The 7,179-nt window shown below is 27.9% G+C and overlaps 1 long non-coding RNA gene across 1 annotated transcript; it reads right to left on the reverse strand.

The window, feature by feature from the left end:
- Window positions 1–4,195: 4,195 nt before the first annotated feature.
- LOC113785070 (uncharacterized) lies at window positions 4,196–6,609 on the reverse strand. The gene is made up of 2 exons (XR_012162999.1): window positions 6,293–6,609; window positions 4,196–5,937 (listed from the first exon to the last, which is right to left on the reverse strand). It is a non-coding gene; the product is annotated as an uncharacterized lncRNA (long non-coding RNA).
- Window positions 6,610–7,179: the final 570 nt, after the last annotated feature.

A 7,179-nucleotide genomic window follows, 5' to 3' on the forward strand; every position in this document is an offset into this window, starting at 1 on the left:
AAAATAGAGTAATACTAAATATTAGACAACACATAAATATTTTTTACTCAAAGACTATATGTGTTTTGATTTTTCTATTGGAGATGAGGATACGTAGGAGCAAAGTTTTTCCTTGTCAAACCAAATTAATAAAAAAAAAATTTTTTCCTTCATTTAATAATGTAAATAATTTATTTTCTTTTAGGGGATAAAAATAAATAATTAAATAAATAAATAATTTGTGTATAATTAATTATAGGATAACCGTTTTAACGGACGATGTATGGTAATATTACTTTCTCTATTCGACTCCCAAATCTTTTTTTTTTTTGTTCAAGAATTTTATTTTAGGCTTTATCTAATTTTCCCTTAAAAATAAAATAAAGTTAATGACGACTCCTTTTTCGCAGACAAACCGGATACGATAATTAAAATATGAAGAAAATGAAATTAACTTTAATTTAAAAATACTAACATCACTAGAGTGAATTTGACATAATATCCAATTTTGCGTATGACATAATTTTTCGATATTAAAATATAAAGAAAAAAAATTAAATTACATAAGACATATTTTCATTTATAATTGGCTAAAGCATCCCTTATGAAACAACATTTTGATATCAACAAAAGGTTACATTTCTACCGTAAATATCTCTACATTAAAATAATTTAATAAAAGATATAAAAAATAAAAAGTAGAAATATATAAAAATCGCAAGGGTTAATGATGTCCAAGTTACATGGTTTGTTGTGTGAAAATGAATTAAGAGATATACTCTTCTAGTGTCTACCTACATTTAATGGAATAAGTTCTTAAACAAACTCTTCTCATTAGCTTTGCCTACAATTAATTGCGAAATGTAAAAAAGAAAACCTTCTTCAAATGACATAGATTAATAAAAAGTAGGAATAGAGATTTCTTGCATTTTGATGTAATACAATATTAAAGAAGCTAAAAAAAAGTGCAACCAAATCCATTATACTCACATAATGAGAATAATAAAAATGACAATTAAAAGTATTAAAATCATAGTTAAAAAAATATTAAATATATAGATGTATAAAAAATTAAAAATGACAATAATATTACTAGTAAAGTGGGTTCGAATGTGAGGTAGATATCGACGGCCACAAACCTATTTGTGTCCTCGAGTTTTAATATAAAAAAATATTCGCATCCACATTCAATTAAAACGGATTTTTTCCGTCTAAATTACGACATGTCCAATGGATACCCGCAAGTACTGGTTGTGTTGATATCCCTACTTTTTATAATCAAATAAACATCACTTTCACTTTGAGAACTAAATAAACATAAAAAAACAATTATACCCTTCTATGTTTATCTTTAATTATATTCCCTAAGCCCTCATAAATATAGTTTTGTTTCATTTCCTTCACGTCACAATATGTCAAAAAACAATTAATAGATCTAATCAATTATAAAAATTGAATCAATTAAAAGTACCAATTAATGAAATCAATAAGAACAATTAATGAAATTAATAAGAACAATTAATTCACATGACTTGATTAATCAAAAGTAGGAACATAGATTTAATAGAAACAATATATGACAGAAAGAAAATCAATTATAAAAATCAAATCAATTAAAATTACTAATTAATGAAATCAATAAGAAGAATTAATTCACATGACTTGATTAATCAAAAGTAGGAACATAAATTATAGATTTAATGAAAACAATATATGATAATATATGACAGAAAAAAAGTAAAACAAAACAAATTAAGCTCACAAAATGAAATCTTAAAGGGGATAGAATTCCACATTAATTCTGGAACAATAAAACAACATCATTTTCTAATTAGTAATCTGGTGAAGTTTAAGATACTTTCTAAACAAACAAGAAACAATTGTACCCTATTATATATATATATATATATATATATATATATATATATCTTTAATTATATTCTTTAAGCCCTCATAAATAAACTCTTTGCTTTATTTTCTTAACGTCACAATTAAAACAACAAATGTCAAGTACCAATTATCAATCAAATCAATTTTATAAACAAATCAATTAGAAATACCAATTCATGAAATCAATTAAAAAAATCAAGAGAGTGGGAATACATGATGAGATATTAGTGAGAGAAATTTAAGACAACAAAAATAATAGTTAATTACATAAATAGATTCTACAAAATATAAATAACTAAATGCAAAATATTATCTTTAGATATTGTCAATTGGTGCAAGTAGTGTTGGAAAGCAAATAAGAGAAATAACTTAAAAGTTCGCCTGTATATATTTGGAAAAACACTTTCTCTCTAATTCGTATTACTCTGATAGGCACTAATTCTCTTCTTCTTTCTAGCTTCAAAGGCAACTTACAATTTCTCTCATTTTTTCGCCATTCAATTTTGTGTTTTCTATTTTCATCACTGTCAGCCACAAGGTTTCATCAATCAGATTAGCGAGGTTTCAATGAGAAGAACAAATTTAGAAACTACCTAGTCTTATTACAATCTTCAAAGTATAAAAATTGAAGAAAAAATGACACACTAGTTATGCTCTATATGTCTTATGGAGTTGCTGATTGGATCAAAAATAGTTATGTTGTCATTGCATTTTAAAGTAGTTAGATAGATCTCATTAGTGCCTTTTGCGTGGTATTCCTAATAGGTGAAGTTTCTTTATTTATCTTTAGATTCTTTATGGTATAAAACTATAGATTTAAATTTAAGTGTACTCAACTTAATGCATATACTTTATTTTAATGTTTTTATTTTTATGTTAATAAAAGCTAGATATTAACCCATACATAATTTATTATTTGGTATTAATCAAATTTGAGAGCAAAATTTATTAATAGATATGTTTATGCTATTAGAGTTAAGCATACAAAAGGACATATGCACAAATGAAAAAAGAAAATAGGATATATGTATTAGTCGTTGAATCCTTTTTTAAAATAACTACAATAAGGTTTAATCGATATTTTTAATTATTACAAAAGTACAATTTGTTATTATAGTATAACATAATAAAGATGTGTACTTCTAGACTAAATTAGCAAGTACTTGAAAATAAATGAAAAATAATAAACTGCAAATCATTTTAGCTTAAGTTTCAAGACTATCATCATTTATATATATGCATATCATTTAGTGGGTTTGAACACCTTACAATATTATGTTGTGAAAAATAATAAGTGTAAACTGCAATTCATTTCATTTCAAAACAGATAAGTGTATTGAAGTGTAAGATATTATGTCCTTTCAAAAAAAGTATAGGATATTAAGTAACTAAACAAACTGGTTTGATATTTAGTTTAGTGTATAGGATTTTTTTGGGAGGTAATTAGTATTATGTTGTGATCTTAATTTATTTTTAAATTATCATGCAATGATGAGTATGTTATGACCTCAAGAACGATGAGCAATTTGTGCAGTGATTATTGTCTTATGAATTGCCACAACCACGAGGTGTATTAGATGTTTTCAAATTTTATTTTAGTGAGATTGACGTTTGATTTAAAAAATAATCATTTAAATGTGTTTAAAGTTGATAATTGAATGGTTAAAATCATAACTATAGATATGAAGGAGATATTTTGATAGAGTAACCGCAAGGAAAGAGTAAAAGAATAATAGAAAGTGGCAATATGCATCATAACTATATAATAAAGAATTATAAGTTTGTTATTATATAGAACAGAGGAAAAGAGTGGTAGAAATGTGAGTATTGTTGCTGAAATATCAAGAAAAAAAAGAACAAGCTCTCATATAAAATAACAACAGGAGTAGAATCCTCTTGCAAGACGATGAGGGTCTCTTTAACATTTCAAAATCAATAAGTGGGATTAGTACTCTAAGTTCTGAATATGACCCATCTAATTATAAAACAATGTTAGTTGTTTCTCAAACTAACTTACCAACCGATTCCTTAAATGCATAATGATATTCAACAGAATTTTGTTTTAATATCTTATAAAATGGAATTTTGTTTTATATAGAACAAGCTTCTGAAGTTCATTCTTCAAGGGAGAGGCCAACCTCATCAAGCACCACATGCTAGTGTGTATATCAACAATGTTTTAAAACCAATTACATGTCTTATGTACAGAATAACAAGTCCAATTATGCAGAATTGAAGATCAACCCTGCAACTGCTTGTATTACTAATACTTCACCTGTTTGTCCAATTTTTCAAAGCTACATTTCATAAAGATAGAAACTCATGATGAAACTGATCAAGACATTGTTGGTATCAATTGTTGTAGGCAAAACTGTTACGGAAACTCAAACTTTAAAATAATGATAGCAACAGATTTAAAGAAAATCAATTCTACACTGCAACAGCATACAAAAAAATATACAGCTTGAAACTTAATTAAGGATATTGATCTCTAAATAGTCTCTTGCTTAATTTCATTGTTGTTGAGAACGGGATTCTCGCTCATTTCACCGTAATTTCCTCTTTAAAAATTTATCCATAAAATCTACATCAAAACTACAACAATAAGAAACACCAAGACTGTGATCTCCTCACTTTGTCTAAATGTACACCATTTCAGCCAGCTCACCTATTATCATCCCCCACCAATAGAACAACCATAGACTCATGCTGCTAATTTCACCAAAATCCCGAACACTGATGCTGCTAATTTTAAATCCACAATCCTTGCATGCACCACTTAAATTCAAGATTTAAAGACCAGTTAATAGTACAAAAACACGAATGTTGAAGGACATTTTCTGCTGTCTACGGATACCAAACCAACTTAAATTGAAGCTTTAAAAAACAAGTTATTCACCAGAATGAAAATTACTATCCAAAAAATTTGCAAGTCAAACAATAAACTAAACAAGCTACCAGTGTTGAATGCTAATCCTTTTTTGCACCATCGGAAGCTTAGGAGGTGAAATTGAATCTGTTATGCCCTCTACAACTTGGTGGCAGTTTAAAAGATAGCCTAATGGTGGTTAAGAATAATAAACTTGCAAAAAGAGGAATTTCAGCTTATCAACACTAATTTTGTTTTTGGCTTTCAATAAGCTCAAAGAGCCTTTTCAAATAACACAATGAAACTATCATCAAGTGAATGTCAATTTACAAATTTTAGGCGCAAAACTGTTTAGACACACAATGGAAAGTTGACAAATAACACAAGAATTGGAACATAAGGAAAGTAGTACACACAAAGTTGACAAATCTCCAATTTGTTGGTTCTTGTTATATTTACAAAACTTTAGAGCTAAATTATAACAAGTCTTGTGACAAGTTTAATTATCCGATCAGTAAATTAAAAAAGCAATCAATTATCCAAAAGAAAACCAAATTTCTATGCAAAAGAGAAAGTTACATGAGTGAAAGGGTCAAGTCTGCATGATTAACATAGCTACATACATATTCATTCAAAACAATGAGATTTAAATTTTGACATTCCACCAAACATTATATAGGAATTCTACCCCAAAAAAATGCAGAATTGATCAGGAATACGTAATAGGAAATATCTCGACACTCAAGCACTATAGAACTCAATAGGTTCTACTTCAGTACAACCACTATACCAAAGCTAACTTTTGTAGGAACTGGAAAATAACTACAAACCATACATAGTGATGACACCTATATATATGACTGGATAACCAAGGCTCCAATTATATTATGGTCTTAGAGATACATCTGCTACTTACTCTGTAAACATTCTCAACTTTTACCTCTATCATATGCAGGTGATCTAATTTAAATTAAAGACCAATTTAGCTATATTTATAAATTAATCTGCCTAAATAACATTACCAATATGAATTTTTGAATTACCTCAAAATGGAGAAGTCTAGGAGCCAACCCTGCTGTTTTGATCATTCGTTCTATATATTATTGTGATTAGTTCTAATCACAATGCTCGTAAGGAAAGTTTCAAACAGAAAAATGAAAGTTTATTATGTGAGTTCCATCAATTGGTATCAGCACTTCCTAGGATAGACAGAAAGGGCGAATCAATTTGCAACGAAACTTCATAAATAATCTCTTGCTTTAGTTCCAATTAATCTAATCGAATCAATTATAAAAATAAAGAGAAAAAAAAAAAAAAAAAAAAAAAAATTATGAAATGAAAAAAAAAAAGAAAAAAATTTTACCTAAAAAAAAATAAAAAAAAAAAAAAAGATTTCATTACCGTTGAAATTGATTAACTCCCGCGAGAGAGCGGGTAATCCAGTGCCCTTATGGGTTTAGATACTTACTTGTGATCCAAACAAGGCTTGTTAAATTTAATTAGTTACCGTTGAAAGAAAAACCCTACAAGTTACCTATAAATTTGGACACTTACCCTCTGTTATTGTATTCACGCTAATTCCTCTTCTTCTTGTGCACACTAACTGATCCAACACTCTTACATTCTTTGTCTTGTTGAGAGCTTTTATTTCTGTTTCTTCCTTTTCTGCTTTGATCATCGCCATCAACACTCACCACACGGGCGTTTGTTCTTCCGCCACTGATTCCCTGCACAATAGCGAGCTTTCCGTTTTCATCGCCGCTGGTTTTGGTTCATCTATCACCGCCATCGGTGGTTCTGCCAACCAACGAGTCACCTAAAGTTTCTCTTTTCTTCAAGGCCAACAGCTCGTCGTTTCGCAGGTTTTCTACTTTTTTTTAGAAAAGATTTTTGCATTTTTATTTAATTTATTTATCGTTAATATTAAAATGATATTAATTTCAGTTTTGGTCCCTCTATTATTATCAATTAACAAAATTAGTATTCCTATTTTAAAAGTCAATAGTTTTAATCTATTCTTCAAATTTTTGAACTAAAAAAATGCCGATTTGATATATTTTATACAACGTGATATACAATTCTATGATATAGAACCATCTAAATGCATTAATTATTTATATGGTATTAATTAAATTTAAAATATGAAAAATTTTCAAAGTTGAAAGTTAAATTTTACGGTATTTTATTTCAATTTTATGGGGTGTTAATCACTCTACATCATCGTATCATATGTCATTTTGTTTAAAGCATCTAACGTCATCATTTCTTAGTTAAAAAATCAAATAGAGGGACCAAAACTGTTGACTTTTAACATAAGAGGACCAATTTCGTGAATCAACATAAATAGGGGGACTAAAACTGCAATTAAGCGTATTACTTACCACCCCCACTTATTCTTATTTTCAATTGCTAATTGTTTCTATTTCTTTATATATTTTGAG

The sequence above is a fragment of the Cicer arietinum genome, chromosome 5, assembly GCF_000331145.2.
Source record: "Cicer arietinum cultivar CDC Frontier isolate Library 1 chromosome 5, Cicar.CDCFrontier_v2.0, whole genome shotgun sequence".
NCBI lineage: Eukaryota > Viridiplantae > Streptophyta > Magnoliopsida > Fabales > Fabaceae > Cicer > Cicer arietinum.